Below are 23,539 nucleotides of genomic sequence, written 5' to 3' on the forward strand. Positions count from 1 at the left end.
AATAAATATTTAAAATGCTCCCTGTATGATGGGGGATTTTGAAATGTATTCTTGTTACACAAGAGAATTTCAAACAAAATGCATTTTATAAGTATGCATATAACCCTTTGATTATTATAAATTATATTAGACATGAAATTTTTATGCATGATACTTCTTTAAATATTGGCCATTGATAGGAAGCATAGACCTCTAACTATTCAGATTTATCAACTGATATGCTTCTCCTTGGTATACCATCTTGATGATGATGGGGCCTTCCCAATAAGATATGAATTTTTCACTGATTCTTTGGTGTGGGATGATTGGTCTTCTCAGCACCAAGACTAATTCTCCTTCTTGAAATGTCCAAGGGCGCACCATCCGATTAAAGGATTTGTCCATTCTTCCTTGGTAGATTTCTAAGTTTTTTTGAGCTTGTAATTTGATCTCATCAAGTTCATCAAGATCTTTCATTCTTAAACGAGTATTTTATCCTAGGTGAGGTCATTATAGATAGCTACACAGAGTGACGATAGTTCAATCTCCAATGGCAATATGGCTTCAACACCGAACACCAATGAATAGAAAGAGGCTTTGGTTGGTGTCTTGTATGTTGTACGGTATACCCATAGTGTTTCTATCATCTTTGTATGCCACTCTCTTTTGTTCTTGATGAGGATCATCTTTAACAATTTTACTAATGTCTTATTAAATCCCTCTGCCAAGCCATTTTTCCTTGAATTGTATATGAATGAATATCGCCAATCGATTTTAAGTCGATCAACGAACTTATAAATTTTTGTACTTTTGAATGCAGTACCGTTGTCTGAGATTATGCGGTGTGGCACACCAAATCTATAGATGACGTTATGTGTGAAAAAGTTGATCACATGCTTGGATCTGACCTCTCTGAATGGAGCCACTTTAACCCACTTCGAGAAGTAGTATGTTGCTGCCAGAATAAAGCGCTGTCCTGCTGAAGATGACAGATCTATCAACCAAATTATATATGCACCCAGCATTCTATTGCAAATTTGGTTTCATGGATTATGTTTTGATGATTAGTAAACACTCTTACTTCTTTTCGACTACCGTTTACTACTGACATTTTCAGGATTCAAAGATCGGACGAAAAACGGAATCAGCTAAAGACTAGGTAGATTAGGATTGAGTCAGTCTATAATTTTCTTTTTTCATTTTCTTGAGTCAATCATAAATGTTTGAAGTGACTGATGTTAAGTAACCCTACACACACACTTGAGAGATTTAGAATTTCTATTTTTACTCCCATCGTCCCGGACGATATTTATATCGGCATGGATGATTGAGTTCAAAATAGAAGTTCTAATCAGGATTTCTTAGTTAAGGCAGCAGTAATTAACTGATCATCCTGGATGATACATTTATCGGATAGAATTATATACTCAAAATAGAAAGAAATAGTCGCAATGATCAATTTAAGTATTATGTATTTTTGGAAATTGGCCTATACGATCATGAGATCGGCCTGGACGATATTGCACAATTATGCCTAAATTGATCCTGCAATCAAGGAAGTAATTAAGGATGAATTGATACGATCACATCATCCTGGACGATCGTGGGATCGGTCATCCGATCGGCCGGGATGATATATTCAAAAACCCTTAGTTGCTCCTAAACGATAAATATCGGCCAGCACAAATTCAAGGCGATGTTTTAGGCGATCATGATCGGACAACTCAAATTCAGGGCGATGCTCTGGACGATTTTTCTCTGATTTGAATTGATCGTCTAGGACGATCGTGAGATTGGCCGGGATGATCAAGCTAATTTCAATCGTCTAGTTCATTTTTAGAGTGGTGTTCTGGCCGATCATCTGTTATTTGAACTGATCGTAAAGGACGATAAAGTCGGGAACTTGCATTTATTGAGCTCCTTTGAAGGTCTTCTTTTTAAGAGCTATTGTTTAATGTTTTTTAACATCTTTTGGCTGTTGTCTTGACCTGAGATAACCTAAAGGAGAGAGAGAGAGAGGATCTTGTGAGGGGGAGCATCTAAGGGTGTTCACAAGGGTTGCTCTAAGCATTGTTCCACTTCTTCTTCCCTAGAGTCTCTTGTCTTTGGAAGGGTTGGGAGAGTTAAGCTTCAGCGATCGATCGAGGTTCTCTGCCTGCTTCAGGAGGAAGCAAAAGGAGTGGGGTTCTCTGCCTTGCCGGGGGTGGAAAAAAGGAGGTATTTTGTAAGGGTTTTTCCGTCTAGATGTCGGGGCTAAAGAAGAGTCACGTTAGTAGTGAAATACTCGGAGGGTGCCTCCGAGGAGTGGAGGTAGGTCAAGTTGACCGAATAACAATAAACCCTTGTGTTTCTTTTTATTGCTTCTACGCTTTAATTTTTCGTACTTGTTTTCTGTGGTGACTTTGGTCTATGATATTTGTTCTTGGTTTTAAAGAATTTTTTAAAATATCAATTCACCCCCCTTCTTGGTTAGCCTCGGGACTAGTTCATAAAGCCTAACATCCCTAACAAACTTTCAAGTGGTATCAGAGCGGGATTCATAAAAACTGAGTTTGAAAACTTTTTGAGTTTTGATTCATGGCTAACTTTGGGAATCATAATACAATTGAAGGATATTCTATTACACTACCTCCTTTGTTTGACAACCTTCATTTTGATTTTGGGAAAACCCGCATGTCTACTTTTCTACAATCAACTGATTATCGCATGTGGATGCTTATTAGAGAAGGATATTCTCCACCTTCTCATGAAATTAATAGAATTAAAACTGAAGTGTCTTTTACTGAATGGACTTTCGATGAAAGAGATTTAGCTCAATTGAATGCAAAGTGTTTGAACTATTTTTTTTCTATGCTTTAAAATCTGAGGATTACATGCATGTTTCTACTTGCTCTATTGGAAAAGAGATTTGGGATAGGTTGAGCATTACTTATGAAGGAACCAATGAAGTAAAACAATCTCGTTTGAATATTCTCTTGCATGACTACGAACTTTTTTGTATGAAACGTTCTGAAATAATTTTTGATATGTATACAAGGTTCACTCAAATTGTTACTTCTTTGCATGCCTTAGGAAGAGAACTTTCAAATTATGAAAAAGTAAACAAGATTTTGAGATGCTTGCCTTCGTCTTTTGATGCTAAAATCAATGCAATCACCGAATCTAAGGATTTAAACACTTATTCGATTGATAACTTACTTTGCTCACTCATTGCTTATGAGCAAGGGGTGAATCAAAGAAATCTCGATGCAGATGAAAAAAGAGAGGAGAAAACAACGGCACTGAAGGCCAACAAATATAGCTCTAATTCTTCCAGGTCTGAGAGTGATGACATTGCCTTAATCACAAGGCAATTCAAAAGCTTTCTAAGGAAGAAGCAAAAGCATCATCAAAATTGAAGAAAAGGTAAGGATAACAAATATTCTAAATGATCGTCTGATGTGGTTTTCTATGAATACAGAAAGCTCGGACACATGAAAGCTGATTGCCCTACACTTAAGACGCACACAAGCAAGGAAAAGAGTGAGGAGAAATCTAAGTTTAGAAAAGACAAAAAGAGACTTCAAAAGGCTTTTTTTGGGCGGATTCTGCATCAGATTCATCGGAGACATAACCAGAAGATGAGACAACAAACTTGTGCTTAATGGCAGATAACCATCTTGATTAAGAAGAGGTATGTGAAATTTCCTATGATCAACTTTTTGAAGTTTCTGAAAAAATTCATGCATCATATAGGAAACTTAAGAAAACACATGCTAGCTTGAAATTGGAATTTTTGAATTTACAAAAAGAGCATGAAATTTTGACTAAAGATCACTCAACAATTGATTCAAATAATATGGCTCTACTTGATGCATTTCATGAGTTAAATAAGAAGCATTGTGAATTAATTGAAGAGCATGATTCACTAAAAATATCACACACCTCACTTGAATCTGATTTTAAAAAATCTAAAGAGATAGAGAAGAATTTGAGGATTGAGAATGAGGTCTTAAAAAGTACTAACTTGAGGATTCAAAAAGAATTGGATACATGTAAGAAAACTCGGATGACACCCACACTTGATCAAAAGCCAAAACCTAAGAAGAGACATTATAACTCAAACCATTTAAAAAATCCTTTTCCTGGAGTTAGATGCTTTTCATGTGGCATGATAAGACACATCTCACACACTTGCATAGTTCACCATAGTACACATTGGATCTACAGTATACCACATATGCATTGCATTCTACTTTTCATAAGAAGGGACCCAAACCTATTTGGGTTCCTATATTTGACATTTGATGGTCTTGTAGATGGGCTCTCATAAAAGGCCTCGTGAGAGTATGTAGTACTTTGACAGCGGAAGCTCTCGACATATGACTGGTGATGCCAATCAATTTATTTTGCTGCAGTCCAGGACTGGAGGCAAGGTTACTCTTGGAGAAAACACCACAAGAAAGGTGATAGGCTCAGGTATAATTGGTAATTCCAAGAATCTTATGATTGAAAATGATTTGCTTGTAGATGAATTAAATCACAACCTGCTCAGCATTAGTCAACTCTGTGACAAGGGCTTCATGGTATAATTCTTTACAAATTCATGCGTTGTAAGTTTAAGTAACAACACTATTTTGCAGGGAAAGAGGATCAACAACGTGTACATGCTTGATTTAAATAATATTGAATGTGCTGCATCATTTTGCATAAAAACTATTGTTGATGATTCATGGTTATGGCACCGGAGACTATGTCATGCAAGTATGAAAACTCTTAAGAAAGTGACCTAAAAAGACCTAATTAGAGGTGTCCCCAAACTCAAGTTTTTAAAAGACCATCTTTGTGATGCCTGCCAACTAGGAAAGCAAGTCCACTACTTTTCACCCCAATAAGGACATTAGCACTTCTAGACCTTTAGAAGTCCTTCACATGGATTTGTTTGGACCCATTAGCACTGCCAGTTTGGGAGGGAAAGTCTATGGTTTTGTGATTATTGATGGCTACTCGAGATTCACTTAGACTAGATTTCTTTCAAATAAAAAACGAATCATTTGAGGAGTTTAGAACATTTTCTACTTGGATTTAGAAAAAGTTAGGTTGTGAGATCTTGACCATCCATAGTGACCATGGGGGAGAGTTTGAGAATAAAAAATTTGGAGATTGTTGTGACAACAAGGGGATTAGCCACAACTTCTCAGCTCCTAGGACCCCTCAGCAGAATGGGGTAGCTGAAAGGAAGAACCGGACCTTAGTGGAAGCCGCTAGAGACATGCTTGCTGAGTATTCACTTCCAAAATACTTTTGGGCTGAAGCAGTTAACACATCTTATTATGTGTTGAATAAAGTTAATGTTAAAGCCAAACTAGATAAGACACCCTATGAGATCCTTAAGGGTAGGACACCCAATCTTTCCCACCTTCATGTCTTTGGTTGTAAGGTTTTTATTCACAATAATGGGAAGTCTCACTTATGAAAATTTGATCCTAAATCTGATGAAGGAGCGTTCTTGGGATATTCTAGTGTTGGGATGTCTTTAAGGGAGTTTAACAAGAGGATTTTGATGGTGGAAGAGACAACACATGTAGTATTTGATGTGTCAGGTCCTAAAAAGCCTGGAGTTGAGGATGATGATGATGTTAGAGAGATTACCACTGGAGTAAAAAATTTGGAGAAGGGAGTAGGTCACCAAAATGTTGAAGGAGTAGGAGATGTCACCTAAGGAGTAGAAAATATAGATCTGGAGGAAAGGGTTGGACCTTCTCAAACCATGCCTAGAGATTGGAGATACTCTACAAGTCACCCCAAGGATTTGATCTTAGGAGACCCTTCTGATGGAGTTAGGAATAGACATGGACTTAGGAAAGAGGTGAACCACTCTGCCTTTATCTCAATGATTGAACCCTCCAACATAAACCATGCCCTTACTGATGAGTTTTAGATTTTAGTCATGCAAGAGGAGTTGAATCAATTTGTTAGGAATGATGTTTGGAAGCTTGTAGAAAAACTCAAGGGATAAAATGTAGTTGAAATAAAGTGGGTATTTAAGAACAAGGTGAATGATTCTAGAGTGGTGGTTAAGAATAAAGTAAGATTAGTGGCTAAGGCATATAACCAATTAGAAGGGATAGACTTTGAGGAGACTTTTGCCCCTGTAGTTAGATTGGAAGCCATTAGAGTGCTATTAGCCTTTGTCTGTTATAAAGGATTTAAGCTTTTTCAAATGGATGTTAAGAGTGCCTTTTTAAATGGGAAAATAAAAGAGGATGTGTTTGTTGAATAACCCCCAAGTTTTGAGAGTTCTCAATGTCCAAATCATGTTTTTAAATTAAAAAAGACTTTATATGGGTTAAGTAGGCACCAAGAACTTGGTATGAGAGGCTTAACACATTTTTACTAGAAAGAGAGTTTGTTAAGGGGAGCGTAGACACCACCCTTTTTCTTAGGAAAGTTGGAGATGATTTGCTCATTGTTCAGATTTATATTGATGATATACTTTTTGGATCTTCTAATAAAAAACTTTGTGATGAGTTCTTTAAAATAATGAGTAGAGAGTTTGAGATGAGTTTGATGGGAGAGTTATCCTACTTTTTGGGGTTTAGCATAAAATAATTGGGTAATGGAACCTTTCTAAATCAAACAAAATACATTAAAGATATTTTGAAGTAGTATGAGATGGATAAAGTTAAGCCAATTAATACTCCCATGACTTCTAGTATTCTGTTGGATAAGGACCCAAGTGGTAAGTCTATTGATCAGAAGAAGTACAGAGGTATGATTGGATCCTTACTTTACCTGACTGCTAATGGACCTGATATTATGTTTAGTGTTTTCCTTTGCGCTAGGTTTCAAGCTGACCCCAAGGAATCCCACCTGACTGTAGTTAAGAGAATTGGTATCTGAGGCACAACACTTCTTTTGAGATTATTAGATTTTCTGACTCTAATTTTGCAGGGTGCTAGGTGGATAGAAAAAGCACTTCATGAACTTGTCAATTAATAGGAAAATCTTTGGTCTCATGGTATAGTAAAAAGCAAAACTCTGTTACACTTTCCACTACTGAAGCTGAGTACATTTCTCTTGAAAGTTGTGCGGCTCAAGTCCTTTGGTTGAAACAATAGTTATTGGATTTATGATTACCTGTAGGCACCATTTCAATCTTTTATGACAACACTAGTGTCATATGCATCTCTAAGAATCCTATCCAACATTCAAGGACTAAACACATTGACATTAGGCATCACTTTATTAGAGATCATGTGACTAAGGGAGACATTGATTTACACCATGTGACAACTGAAAATTAACTAGCTGACATCTTTACTAAACCACTGGCCTTCGACACTTTCAGCTCTTTAAGGACCATATTGGGTGTGATTTACATAAATGCATGAACTTGATCGTTTACTTACTTTCTCTTGCTTTTGATTTATTTCTTTTATGTACTTTTGTTTTGCTCTTTATTTTCTTTTCTTCTCGTTGCTTTAATTTAAGTTTTTGTTTGATTTGTTTTACTTTATTTTTTTTTAATTTGTTTTTCAAAATCATCGCTGAAATGATATCGTATGCCTTGTCCTTGCTTTTAAAAATTTGTAGTCAATGTATTACATCTCTTAATATTTAGATGGTAAAAATATACCGTTGATTGTGTATCTTTCTCTAACCTATTTTAGTGGCACAATTTTCTTTTCTAATCAATAATCTATTTCAATTTAATGATTATGTATGAAATTAAGATCTTTTATAACCTTGCTAAAGTAAATCTATCTTGTATTTATAATGATTAAAATCTTTTTATCACATCAAGATTCCTCCTTACTCTTGTCATTGATTATTGATTATGTTTTGTGGATAGTTCTTCTCTATGTTAGAGAGAGAGCTCCTATTCTCTAATATCTAGAATATATACTCACAACTAAGGATCATTTTTAAGAGGTTGTAAAAGAGAATAGAGCTTGCAAAAAAAAAAATGGCCAATGATGCCAACAAAAGATGCGCAATGACGCCAAATTAAAAATATATATATATATCAAAAAGCAAAAGATGCGCCAAGCACCAATCAATTGACAAGAGGCATAAAATGAGCCCACCAAAAGCAAGCTCTCTTCTCCTTTCAAATATTTTAAAACTTAGAAGATTTCATGTATCAAAGGCTTGATTTCAAGTGTTTTGCGATTGTGACAAATTTACTTTGGTACATTATTCTATAAGATATTTTTTTCTAAAACCAAGTAATGAATGGATCTTTTTTTCTCATATCCAATTGAATTTTTGAGTTAGATCATTGATTTCCAAAGAAGATTCTACCCCAAAAGAAAGCCCGAGCTAAGGGTAACCATGATCGAATATTATACTATTTTATGGATTTTTCTGATGTTGATTCATTGGCTTATAAATTTTTTAAAATCAATCATATGGAATACTACATCATGTTCATGCCTTAGTTAGAATAAATAAATAAATAAAAATAATAAAAAAATTACTTTGTTTCTTAGTTTCCTCCCCCTTTTTGAGATGTCAAAAGGGGGAGAGGAGTCCTTTATATGCTTATACTTTCGATTCTATGTTTTACAATACTATTTTTAAAATAATTGTCAAAGTGTTTGCCATCATCAAAAAGGGAGAGATTGTTGCAAATTCGGTTTCATGGATTATATTTTGATGATTAGCAAACACTCTTGCTTCTTTTAGACTGCCTTTTACTGCTGACATTTTCAGGATTTAAAGTTCAGACAAAAAATAGAATCAGTTCAAGACTGGGTAGATTAGGGTTGAGTTAGTCGATAATTTTCTTTGTTTTCCTTTTCTTGAGTCAATTATAAATGTTTGAAGTGACTGATGTTAAGTAACCCTATAGACACACACTTGAGAGATTTAGAATTTCTATTTTTACACCCATCATTTCAGACGATATTTATAACGGCCTAGATGATCGAGTTCAAATTAGAAGTTCTAATCAGGATTTCTTAGTTAAGGCATCCGTAATTAACTGATCGTCCTAGACGATATGCTCAAAATAGAAAGAAATAGCTGCCATGATTAATTTAAGTATTATGTATTTTTGGAAATCGGCCTAGACGATCGTGAGATCGGCCTGGACGATATTTGCACAATTATGCCTAAATTGATCCGACAATCAAGAAAGCAATTAAGGATGAATTGATATAATCACATCGTCCTATACGATCGTGGGATCTATCGGGATGATATATTCAAAAACCCTTAGTTGCTCCTGGACGATAAATATCAGCCAGCACAAATTCAGGGCGATGTTCTGGCCGATCAGGATCAGACAGCTCGAATTCAGGGCGATGCTCTGGATGATTTTCCTCTGATTTGAACTGATCATCCAGGACGATCGCTGGGATGATCAAGCCAATTTTCAATCATCCAGTTCATATTCAGAGCAGTGTTCTGGCCGATCATCTGTGATTTAAACTGATCGTACCGGATGATAGTATTATCATCCTGGACGATAAAGTCTGCAACTTGCATTTATTGAGCTCCTTTGAAGCTCTTATATTTAAGAGCTATTGTTCAATGTTTTTGAATATCTTTTGGCTGCTGTCTTGACCTGAGAAAACCTAAAGGAGAGAGAGAGAGGGAAAGAGAGATAGGATCTTATGAGGGGAGCTTGTGAGGGAGTTTACAAGGGTTGCTCCAAGCATTTTTCCACTTCTTCTTCCCTAGAGTCTCTTTTCCTTGGAAGGGTTGGGAGAGGTAAGCTTCAGCGATCGATCGAGGTTCTCTGCCTGCTTCAGGAGAAAGCAAAAGGAGTGGGGTTCTCTGCCTTACCGGGGGTGGATAAAAGGAGGTGTTTTATAAGGGCTTCTCTGCCTAGCTGTGGGGGTTAAAGGAGAGTCACAATACTCGGAGGGCGCTTCCGGGGAGTGGACGTAGGTCAAGTTGACTTAACCACTATAAACCCTTATGTTTCTTTTTACTGCTTCCACACTTTAATTTTCCACACTTATTTTCTGTGGTGACTTTGGTCTTTGATATTTGTTCTTGGTTTTAAAGAACTTTTTAAAATACCAATTCACCCCTCCTCTTGGTTAGCCTCGGGACTAGTTCATAGGGCCTAACATCCCTAAAGAACTTTCACATTCAAATGGCCAGGATGCTATTGTTGGGATCTATGGACCTAATTATAATGGATTCAACACCGTTTTTTGGATTTATGTGGCCATAGATTTTTCTGTTGAGAGTTTATTTTCTTTGAAGTAGTCAATGAATGGTTGCCTCCAATCATTTTTGAGCTCAATATCTAAATAATACCACGATGATTCTAAAGCTTGACTAGCTTTACGTCTCTTTGCCACATGGTATTCTTCTGGATAATTTTCCATAATAATCTGATGGAGAGGTTAAGGGTCAAACAAAATTGTATCATGCTTCCCCGAATCCAGTACCTCTTTTGCCTTCGAAAATTATAATAGAGTAGGCTCCAAGATTTGACGGTTGTAAACTCCGAGGAATATAGGCTTCTCCTCATTATTATTTGCTATTTTCTTAGCCAATTTGGCCAAGCAATCTTCTTTAGCATTATATCCCCAAAGAATATAAACTATTTCAACATTTGCACTTGCCCTTAGAGCTCAAGGGTTTGTCAGTGGTAAGGAGCCAACTCAACCTTAAAAATCTTATAAATGGCTAAGACTTGATTTATCATAAGTTAAGAGTCACCAAAGATTTGAAGATTTTGAATGTTGACATCAATTGCAATCTCTAATCCAACTATTAGGGCTTCATACTTGGCTTCATTATTGGTCCGAGGTTCAGTCAAGCTGAATGAAAACCTCATTATGCCTCCGTCAGGTGGTATGAGAACACGACCGATACTGGCTCGGGCTCTTGCAAATTTTGGTGGTCGGTCATGTTTAATCGATGATGCCCCTTCAAAGTACGTCTCCCAAAATGGTAGCTTTTCACCTTTCTCGACCTACATAATTTGCTTATCAGACAAATCATCATTGAGTGGAGAGTCTTTCGGGATAGGATATACTGAAAGAAAATCTACCAAGGCTTATCCTTTCACTGCCTTTTATTGTATGTATATGATATCAAACTACCGTAATAGTACTGCCCACCTTGCTAGATGACTTGTCAACACTGATCTTATCATCAAGAACTTCAACGGATCGATCTTTGATATCAACGTGATTTTATGAGCCATCATATATGGGCGGAGTTTTTGAACTACAAAAATTAATGCCAGACAATGCTTCTTAATTGGGGAATATCGCACTTCTGCTCTGATTAAACTCTGAATGATATAATAGAGTGTATTCTCCTTGCCTTCTCCATTATTCTGGGCTAATAATGATCTGAGGGACTCTTCTAGTGTTATCGTGTACAGTGTGAGAGGCTTCCCCAGAATTGGTGCTATGAGAATAGGTGGATTCAACAAATATCTTTTGATATTATCAATTACTTTATGGCACTCTGCATCCCATTTGAAATAGACATCTTTCTTCATTAACTTTGAAAATGGCTGGCACCTACCCAACCGATTTGATATGAATCACCGAATGAAAGCAAGTAGTCCTTGCAGCGAGCGAAACTGTCGAAGGTTCCTTGGTTGTGGCATCTCTATGATCGTCTTAATTTTGTTATGGGAAATCTCCATTCCTCGATGACGAACCACATACCCTAAGAATTTTTTGGAGGACACTCCGAAGGCGCATTTGAGGGGGTTCATCTTTAGATCATATCTTTTGATCCTCTCAAATATAATTCAGAGATCTTTTTAGTGATATTTTTGGCCAAGGCTTTTAACAACAAGGTCATCTATATAGCACTCAATCTTCTGATATATCAAATCATCAAATATATGAGTTACCCCACTGGTAGGTGGCACCAGCATTCTTTAGGCCAAAGGGCATAACCATATAACAGAAAATGTCGATGGACATCCTAAATAATATATGATTTTCATCCTTGGGCGCCATCTTGATTTGATTATAGCCAGATGACCCATTCATAAATAATAACATGTCATAGTTGAATGTGTTGTCCACTAATAGTTCTGATATAAGGAGCAGAAAGTCATCTTTTGGCCATACCTTGTTGAGGTCCCTAAAGTCAATGCATACACGAATCTACCCATTCTTCTTCTTTACAGAAATAATATTGACAATCCAATCAGCATACTTTTCTTCTCAGATGAAGCCTGCCTCTATAAGCTTCTTTATTTCGGCAATCACCTGTTCTTCAATCTCCAATCTCATTCTCCTTATAACTTGCTTGATGGGTGTTACATTCAGTTTGATTTCTAATATGTGAACTACTACGTCAGGGGATAAGCTAGGCATCTCAGCATATGTCTAAGCAAAATAATCCCTGAATTCACAGAGAAGTTCTTTTATTTCTTATATTTACTCTTTGGATAGGAGAGAACTAATGAAGGTTGGGCGAGGGTCTCCTTAGTTTCCAAGTTGACCTCTTTTAGCTCATCAATAGTGGTGGCTTATCCACCATCTTCTAATTCTTTTGGTACAGACTCGAATTTTATGGGATGCTCATCATAATCATCAGCTTCATAAATTTCTTCAGCGCCACTGTCCTCGGATTCAATTTTGCTGCATGCGATTACTCGATAAGTCTCTTTCTGGAGGAATTTTGGCTTGATGAATCCAATACCCTTATATGCAGTTTTATCCTTCTATCATAATGATCATGGATTCCTTCCATATCAGAGGCTCAAGCTTGTACAAAGTTGTCGTTTCATGGTAGGAATATTGAATTGCTTTCATAGCATTCTCTGAATTCATTTGGTATTAAACCTAGGTAATCTTCCAGGTAGCAACTCTTCAGAATCGAGGAGCATACAACACCAGTCGTTATTCTCCTCTTCGCATATTACAGCAGAATATAGTACATTCCTTGGCGTAGTCCCATTTTTAAGGGGAGGCAGAATATAGCGAGTTCTTCAACCTTATGCACCTTGCATGGAATAATTTCCTTGAAGTGTTGTAGGGGGATACATCTGACTACGAGTATGCTATCTAAAATCGACAGGCTGTCTATTCTTCTGGAGAACACACTCTGTACCATGTTCATATAAATAGAGTCGTAGTCATAATCATCATTTGAATATTTAACCTCCCTACTCCATTCAGTTGTAGACTGGCATACTCTCTGAGATTTAGTTGGAGTGACATCATCTTCATCCGTATCACTTCCTAGATGAGGAACATATTTCTTTTCTTTATGAATGGTTAGTGCTTTGGAAAGAGTCGGCGTTGCCTTTTTTCTCCCCATACGCTTCTTTTCATCTTCACATTTAGGATGCTTTGCAGCCTTTGAGTTTGATGCTTTTAGCCCCAAGAGAATTTAAAGACTTTTGATTATTTGACATGAAGTATCATCTTCATAAACTACTGCTTCATGAACTGTGAAAGCTAAATGTCACCAAAAATTATGAGTTCTTCTGCATCTCTGAGATATTTCATATACTAGTGTAATGTTGACGGGATAACACCATATTCATGCAACCAGGGACGACTTAGTAGCACTTTGAATGAAGTATCCACATTAATCACATGAAATTTAGCTTATGTATGGAGCTATTCAAATACAAGAGGGAGCATGAATGATCCAAAAGTCTTTTTTCCCTTTTTTGTTGAAACCATGCACCATCAGCTTATCTGGATGGAGGTGTTCCACATCAAGGTAGAGAGAACACAGTGCTTTCAAGCTTATTAGATTTATAGAAGATCCGGGATTGATCAGGATTCGTCTGATGATCAACTTTTTGCTCTCTATAATAACATATAGAAGACAGTTATGGTCTGCAGTCCCAAGCATCATATCCTCTTTGGAGAAGATAATAAATGGCTCATTAGGAGCTTGTAGAATCTCAGTAAAATTTCATTCAGCAAAACATGTCTTGTATCTTTCGGGATCTTTGAGAGCCTGAATAAAAGTCTCACGAAGGTCCTTAGACATTACTAAGGCATCGCATATGCTGAGTTCTTCATGTATCTTCCTCAGATGGGATAAGATATTATAATATATCGCCTTGGCTAAAGTGTTCTTTTTCATAGGATCTTTAGGGATAATATCATCGTTCATGACTATCTCTTTCTCCTTGTATTTGTTGGAGACCCCCTTCTTTGACGGAGGTGATAGTATCTTGCCGCTTCTCAACTGTACTTGAGCAATCTCTTCATCTTTAGAGTCATTTAATAGTACATTTTCTTTAGAGTCGGCCATTGTTGCATCTAAGGATTCATTGTTGATTCAAAGTCACCACCCATGTTTACATGTCCCATCCTAGATGCTATGTTACGTTTTGATTCATCATCCACTGTCCTCAAAACGATCAGATTTTCATATATCATTTGTCTGATCGGCCCGGCCGATCGCCACATCGTCCCGGGACGATCAGACCAGAAAAATCGTCCTGGACGGTTCCCAGAACTATCTGCAGGCCGATATTTTCTACAGTGCCGATCGGCCTGGACGATCTAAAATTGTCCTGGACGATCCTGAGAGGAAAATCCAAATCAGAGAGGAACAGTAAGGGAACGAGGTCTCACACAAGTCTTCTTTCAAGCTATAGTCTATTGATGTCTCCATCAGACATGATTCAATAGCAACTTCTTCAGTATATCTTTCTTTGATCATTGCATTTGGTTCCATTGAGATGACCTGACATACTTCTGCAAGAAGGGAATTCTCATCACCTTCTTTGGCTCCATCTATTTTAAGCTCTGACATAAAGTCAGCGAGCTTAATAGGTCACCTTATGGTCTGGAAGTATTCATCCAAAGTGTTGATAACACTTTGGGTTGATATCTTTTTCTCTTTAGGCTTCTTCAGTTTGGTCTTCTTCTTAAAGGGCTTTACCTTTCCCATCTTTAAAGTGCCAGCTTGGTTGGAGAATTGCTTATAAGCGGGTGATCGTATCGTAGATAAAGCTTTCAATTTTAATACTGGTTATATAGGAGATTTCCATTTCACACCTGAACTACTTCAATCTGCTTTAACATTTTCACAATCTTCTTGGAGACCGTAGTCTCCAATTGTTCTTCTTGAATTGACTTATTTTCACTTTTTCTTTCTTTAACTGTGGGTACGAAAGAAGTCATAACTACCTAAATTGATTCTTTTTTAGGGTGAGATAACACATTGTTGGGCAATGTGAGTTCCCACTTTCAATATTTTCTTTCAAGAAAATCCTTGAAGATATAACAATCTTCAATAGGATGGCTGATTACCCGATGATATGGGAAGTAGTTTAGATCACCATCATGTTTTGACTCCTCGGGCCTCTTGCTCTCTGGCAGTTCTAAGCCACTTTCACTGCCTGTCAAAATAACTTGGCAATACTATCCCTCCTAAATGGATATTCTTTTTTTCATTTTATCTTTGAGATATTGGAACTTTCTATCACCCATTCATATTGCCTGTTTCGAGCGTTCTCATCCACTATGAAAGGTTCGTGGCCTATGATCATTTTCCCCTAGTATCAGATTCGGTTGGGGGTTAGGGTTGTAGGCCTGTTTGGGTTTTTCTTCATACTGCATTGGCTGCTTGACCTTATCTACATTATAAACTACTTATTTTTCTTTATTGGTTCGAGAGAAAAAAGTAGAGTTGGCCTCAACCCTTCTAGCACCCGGGGCCTTAGCCTTCTTGGGCTTATTAGAGTAATTTTCTAATCTAGATAAGTTCAGTTTCTCAAACTTAGCCGCTCTGTCTAACAGATCTTGAAATATTGTAATTGTAGCCATGCATAGGAAGGGTTGCATTTTGTCATCAATATTGTCCATTAACAACTGTGAGGCTTGTTCTTTTTCAAATTGCTGCTCATATTTCATACTTAAGTTACGTCAACGAGTAATATATTTTATAACAGATTCTTTCCTATTTCTTTTATCTAGAGCAAGCTTAGCGATCTTGATCTTCTCATTTGCACTAGCAAACCTCTTCACAAACATTAATTCTAAGTACTCTGCAAATGTCTTCACATAATCATTTAGCAGTTCGGCATATCATTCAAAAGCAGTTGCTATCAAACTATTAAAGAATTATCGGAAGAGTAGGGCATCATTTCCTCCTGTGTTCCCATAGGTGGCTTTAAATTATGTCACGCGCTGACTGGGGTTGTTATTAACATTGAAAGTGTTAAACTTTGGGACCAAATACCCTTTTGGGTATGGTACTTGGTCATATTCAGCAGGGTACGGACAACCTTTACCCACCAACATTTCTACTTGATCAACGACTATAATAGGCCCGATCTTTTATGTGATTTTTCCTTTTAACTATGCAGCAGTCACAGCTTCAGAAATACTTGTAATATTTTATGGGGTGGACTGGCAGAAGATATTATGAATATCATGACCACATTCAGGAGTTCCCCATACTCTTGAGACTTGAGGCATTCAAAAGTTTGGAGGATTCGTAGGAGGATTGGGCATGGGATCGACAGCAGTTCTTTGCATTATTTGCATCATAGCCCCCATCTGATCTATAATCTCAATCATCTTCTCATTGAACTGAGAGATTTTTCTATTATTTACCCTCATTTGTCATCTCATCTGTCGTCACATTTTAGCGAGTGTGGTGTCTTGGTCATCAAAGGGATTCTCCTCAACATCTTCTTTTTCTTATTCTCTTGAGAGTGATCATTTCTGCCAGCGAAGGAACTAGTCTCGCGTTTGCGTACTTTCCTGGGTTATGGTTGCCAGTCACCATCGTCTTCAACATCATAATGGTAAATTTCTTCGATTGCGCGTGTATGCCTAACCATATAAACGACTTCAAGGTTCATGATGTCTTCCATTTCTTCTTCCAAGTTTTTTAACATAAATTCTTTAATAATTTCCTCAAGATTTTCTTATGTATTTTCTTCCCCTTCAATACATTCCTCCCCTTCTTTATATTCCTCCCCTTCTTTCATGTCTTCTCCTCCTTCCCTTTCTCCTTCAAATACTCGGATCTTCGAGCAACAACGTCACTGGATCTTTAGTTCCTGATTAGGCAAGGAGATTTCTTCGACCAGTGGGCTGTGATTGAAGTTAGTCTCTTCTATCGGAGGAGTCAATGAATGACGAGATCCCCTGGAGGATTCTCCAAGGTGTCGACCATCGGGAGGGACGTCATTGTAGGTCTTCTTTTGGATCCATCTTTGATATTGTTTGTAGGCGAGGGCAGATCTCCAGGAAGTCATATCGGATGTCATGCCCAAATTTACATCTATTTCTTCTCTTTCTTTTTTCATTTCTTTGTGACTTTGACCTCCAAACTTGTTTTCCTCTCCACTAGGACATTTCAACAGCAGATCCCTGAACATTTGGTTCAGGTAACATGCCCTGATGTTCACTGCATAGAATATACTTTCTTTCTCTTATTTTTGCCGCAACAGATAGGCGCTCCCTTAGTAGAGTTCTCCTAGTCTTAAGCACTAGTGGCCACTGGAGACTTGTCTTCTTCAGCTCTTTATCTTTCACTATGTTTAGAACTCGGTATACTCAAGCTAAAAAAGTTTTAAGCTCTTTCTTCCTCGGAGGGATTGGGGCTTTAGGTAGTTGATCCCAAAAAGATTGCTTTAGCTCTCCAGTAGAGCTATTTCTCTTTACCCACTTAAGGTTTACGAACCTGTTCCAAGTCGGAATATTGGCTTCAGGGTTTTGGACAGACAAGTTGGATGGATTGACCGGGAATTGCTGTTGCTGAGCTCGAAGTTTAGCATTCATATTCCTTCTCTGCCTCCTTGTAGGCCTTCCTCCAGATGAGGAGGCTTCAGCATCACATTTTTTAGGTGTAGATAACCCGGTCAACAGAGTGGTAGTGTTGGCAGTCACCACTGATATTCTTCCTCCAGTATTAACACTCTTAGTAGCTAGGGCTTTAGGTTGCGATAATATTTCGAACACGAAAACTCTCTTACAAGGATTTTCAGTAGCACTAATAGCCCGTGATGCTGGCAGTCACCACTGATAGGGCTTTAGGTTGCGATAAAATTTGATACATCACCCCACACTTTCAAAATGTACAGACTTACACAAGAAAAGATGATAAAAATTAAATAAATACAGTTAATATGAGGAAGCAATAAAAAAGAATTTAAAACCCTGCTTAAATTAAATAAAAATTTTGAAGGTATTTATCGGTCGATCATTTTAGAATATTCTAAAAAAATTTTTAATTCACTAAATGATCATTTTATGAGGATTTAGAATTTTGAGTTTGGATTGATTTTGCTTCTACTATAGCACTTTAGACGATTAGCCAAAGATGGAAAGATAAACCTTTCCCCAGTGGTATCTATGGGCTCTAAAAATTTGGCCCCGGCCTCCACCTGCACTATTTGCCTTTTTCTTTTGGCGAAAGGGAATTTTAATGAATTAAGTTCTGAGGTAAACTAGAGATTTTTCCCTCATTTTGTGAGAACTTTATGATCTGAGTTTTGGTTTCCTATAAAAGTAAGCCGCTATAGCTAATTACCCCTCCCGATCATGAGAGAGAACTTTCGATTAAGGCTAGTTGTCAATCATATACGCAAAATACGTGTTAATTGGCATATAATAGCAGCATAAATTGATGTTTGGAAGGTTGGATAGATTCAATATTTAAAATTAGAAATTTCACCATCTTACACTTAAAGCAGATTGTGGGGAAATGGATGATGGACCCGATCGAGATCCCATGGTTTCGTCTTCCAGGGCCATCGTGATCCTGTGTCTACTTAGTAAGAGGAGGTAGTTAACCCAACCTAACATAAGGATCCTTGTCGGTAGCCATGGGTTGCTTCGTCCAAGGGTACCTTGTAGACCTAGGATGTATATTTGCCTAAGTGGACAAATTTGAATCCACCTTAGCTAACAGAGGGCTTTGTGCCCTATCGATCATATCCTATTGATTCATATCTCAAGGATTTGATGCCACTAAGGAGTACATTGGCTATGGCCAAAACTGGTATTTTGTGGTGCCATTTAGCACAAAACCAATCAGTTCTGAGAGCCCAGGGTAAATCGTTTATCATGCGGTGCCATTTGGTGGCAAAACTATCGGTCAAAGGACATGTACCATGTCCTTATTGGTAGGAGATTATTTGAGAATGGTTCTTAGTGATATTTTCAACAAGGCATTAGCTCTTTGTGAGCTGAAGTAAATTTTAATTTGTCCACCCAGCAAACTGTTGTGGAGGATGGATGAATTTTATTTTATGTGTTTATTGGATTGATTTCTATTTTTTAAATATTTTTGTAATTTTTGTAGGTTTTTGGGATGACATTTTGAAATATTTGAAATAGACCCCTCCGGTTGAGATATGATTTCAACACGACCATCATCGTAGTATTTAGGGTTATTTCCATTTAAAGCTTGAATCTTGTTGATCCTATTAACTTGTCGATAGGGGATCGGGTTTCTCATTGACTTTGAATTCTCATTGTTATAGGCCTTGAAGGCCTAATATGAATGTATTAAAATAAGTATATCGGTCGTCGCAATCGTATATTTATTTGGTGGTTCGAACCCTATCGACTCCTATTGATCCACATAGGAGGATCAGGTTCAAATCTAAATTCACTTGATGACTCGTGCAATATCCCTAGACATTACGTGTGTCTGTAACTTGCTCGCTGGAGCCCATGAGGATATTTTGGGGAATTTTATAATTAAACCCTGTCGACTCCTATTTACTCATTTAGGAGGATTAGGTTCAAGTTTATTGACCCGCGCAGTATCCCTAGATGTCATGTGTATACCTACAACATTCTCGTTGGGGCCCATACAGGTGAATGATTTTATCGATGAATCTTTCTTATAAAAGACCTTGAAGGACAAATATGAATGTATAAAATTAATATACCGTTCGACCTTATGACCGCATATTTATGTAATGGTTCGAGCCGTGTTGAGAATGATTGAGTTCAAACTTAGATTCATCATTTGACCCGTGTAGCATCCCTGAGCATTACGTGTGTACCAATAACATGCTCGGCATGGCCCATGCGGGTTTATTATTACACTTATCCCTTGTGTACCTATATGTATATAAATTATGGTGCATGTGCAAGGCTATTTTTAAATATTTATAAATGACTTCTGTCTCCTTGCAAGGACATTGCGGATCCAGCGGGGTGGCGTAGCAGTTGGTGGATTTAATTATTCACTGCTTTGTACAGGTAGACTGTCGTGTACTACTCGTTACTTTTCATAAGTAGTTTATAGTGTACTAACTAATCTCTTGCTTTTGGATACAGGTGAATCATAGCTTTATCACTTGGTTACAACGGGGTACCTCATGATTTTGATGTAAACTCCATTTTCTTATTCACCGGGAGGTCCTTCTTGAAATTCATGACAAATGCCTTAAAAGAAACTCCTTTCAAGCTCTTTAGTGTAGTAAACTTGTTATTTCCATTGTTTGTAGATACCAGAACTATTGTTTTCCTAAGTATAGGAGCAAGAAGAAACTTTGGAACACTAGGAAGTTTAGTTCAAATTTATTCAAACATCTCTTCCATTCTGCAAGGAGATGTCCTTCTCCGTATGTCGAGTTGTCTTCATATTTGACGTACGTGCAAATCTCAATCACCATTGTTGTAGCTGGTATCTATACTTGTGTCCATAATGGTTCATTGTACTTACGATATACCCATTGTTGTTATCCACAAGTGTGTTATATCATCCATTCTTGCTCACAAGGAGTGGTTATGTTCACTACAACCTCCCGAACATACTTGTGGAAAAACCTATTGTACTTGCATCATGTCCACCATTCACCAATCTCAGGTGGGTTTGATGATTGCATTTATTTGTAGGGACGAGTCTTCCATTATCAAGTGCTAGTATTTCTATCTCAATCTACAGGCAATGTCGCTAGTGTTGGAGGTTTCAATAATGCATATAGGGGGACACCCATGCATTCTGCAACTATCTTATCATCTTGTCAAGTATTTTGCATTTGATCACGTAGGGACTTGTATGTGCTTCGAATGTTTGTAAGAAGTCTTATTTCTTTGGTTGCATATTCCAAATCACTTGGGTTTCCTTGATCATCTCTTGCATGCATTGAGGTTTTATCTCCCACTTGCAATTTGTATGATGACTTTGGGCACAGAGATATTGTTGCATTTGTCACTGATCTTTGCTAACATGATTATCATCATCACCTTGTCAAATCACAATTTTTATCTTAGACATTTAAATTATGCTTTAGGCCATTTGTTTGATGCTCAAAATGTAGTCCAGTTCAGCATTTGAGTTCATTCCAGTCTCAAGTTCTAGTTCAGATCTTCGTTATTTGGTTCAAGCCTTGGACTTCGATAAGTCTACTTGTTGTTTTGTTTAGTTCAAGTGTAAGTGATTGTTCAAATTCAGATTTATCTAGATTTGAGTTCATGAAGTCCCCTGCCACCTTGTTTAGTTCGAGCTCTTGTGTCTAGTTCAAGTTCACCATACTAGTTTAAACTTGAGTTCAGAAGATCTATTTTTTCAAATCAAGTTCACTTGCATATGATTCAAGTTTGAGTTTTTTGTCAAGTTCAAACTCTAATTCAAGTTTGAATTCAAAGTCATTGTATCTCATATCACATTCAAGTTCAAGTTGAGTCTTGCTTGAGTCCAAATCAAGTCCACAAGTTCGCTGTCAACATGTCCAAGTCCTTGTTAAATTCAGTTGAAGTTCAAATTATGTTCTCTTGATATTCAAATCTAGTTCAAGTTCGAACTTATTTTATTCAAGTTCAAGTCTTGCTTAATCATTTGATTCTTGTTCAAACACAAGTTCTTGTGGTTCATGCCCAAGTCCACTTGTTTGTGTTTAGTTCAGGTCAATTTCAAAGGTTCACAAGTTTGAATTCATGTTCTTTTATCCTTTGAGTACAATCGATTCCGAGTGCGGTCGTAAATTCACCCAAAATTTCGGTAGCCTCCCGGCGTCTCCCCTATTTAGGGGAAAACTACGAAAAATCCGCGCCTCCCGCCACGCTAGAGAAAATCGTGTATGGTAGGTGCCCTCAGACTAGGACACCGCGGCCATGAAATCGTCAACCGCACCACGCAAGAGAAAGGCGTGTATGGGTCTTCAGTACCTGTTGCAAAAGAGAAGCTGTTGTTTCCCCGCATGTACAGAGCCACGTACGAGTACTTAAGATTATCTCTGTCATGCTAAGAAAAGCGTGTACCGGGCTTACCCACCTCACCATAGGTGTCGCGCCGGGTTCCCTTCCCACCACGCTAGAGAAAGTGTGTATGAGCAGTTTGCTGGCTCAACACGAACGCCGAGGATGAGATTTTGGGGTCAAGGGCCGCTCACCTACCTCGTCATAGGTGTCACACCAAGTTCCCTTCCCATAACTCTAGACAAAAGTGTGTATGAGCGGTTTGCCGGATCGACACGTGCACCGATATAAGAAAGGGATTTTCTTTTCTCATTTTTTTTCTTCTTCTTTTATTTTTTTTTTATTTTTTTTACCATATGCAAATATTTAGAAACCATACAAAGCTAATAATTCTAATGGTGAACAAAAAGAACCAACAACTTTTAAAGATTTGTTTGAGTAATCCTCTTTGTCACCTTCATCAGCAGGAAATTCTTATAAATCTTCCTTACATATCTTATTTTCATCCTCCTCTTGACTTCTATGCTTGTGTACTGGAATTTCTTCTGGCAGTCTACAAGAGGAAAGTCCATTCTGGTGAGTAGAACTTGAGTTTCTTCATACCGTTATCACTCCAAGTCTTTATGTTAATTGCAATGTAAGAAGAACAAAACATTGAATCAAACAAATTCTACTCTCTTACTCTATTGATATGTCGAGTACCATTTTATTGCCTCAAGTACTTGATGAAAGTTGCCAATATCTACAGCAACATGGCTAATTTTCCCGAAGCTTCCAACTACTCCTGAAGTTCAATGCCTCCTTAAAAGCAACGAAAGCTGTTTTGCTTTTCAATGATATTTGCGCAAAGAATGAACATGCAATGTTCTCCGCAAAGTTACTGCTCTCCAACTCTTCAATCTTAGAAGGCTTGTTTCCGATGTATGCATCATTGGAAACTTCATGCTTAGCAGAATCAATAGATCCTCGATTATTCTCTTAGGTGGCTGCAGCACCTCTATTTGTACAAGAAATTGCATTTGCTCCCTCTACGGGATGTTCATGAACCTTGGATTTAGATAAAATATCAGCTACTAGCTTCTTGTATTGCTTCACTGGCTGTCCTCAATGAAGAACAAAAGGTACAGGTTCTCACATGCAGGATAGACGTTCCTTGAGATCTTTATTTATTTATTTTGTTGAACTGATACAAAGCTCCTCAAGGCTGCAAACCAACGTGTTTTCGATAGCAGAACCTTTCTTAGGTTGGCCTCCACCACCCACTCCCATGCCTTCATTGTAAGAACTGAAGACTGCAAACCCTGCAGAGAATCGTCCAACACTATTTGACTTAAATCTAGTAGACTTTCCACGGCACATTGAGACAAACTCAGATGGGCCGCACCCGTAGAACTCAAAAAAAGATATCCCGATGATTGAAGAAAAAATCTTCAGAGCCATTTGCACCATTGGAGGTCGATGAGCAGAGAAGAGTTCGGGAAAGGGCTCGGTGCTAG

This window comes from Dendrobium catenatum, unplaced genomic scaffold (assembly GCF_001605985.2).
Source record: "Dendrobium catenatum unplaced genomic scaffold, ASM160598v2 fragScaff_scaffold_1099, whole genome shotgun sequence".
Taxonomy (NCBI): Eukaryota; Viridiplantae; Streptophyta; class Magnoliopsida; order Asparagales; family Orchidaceae; genus Dendrobium; species Dendrobium catenatum.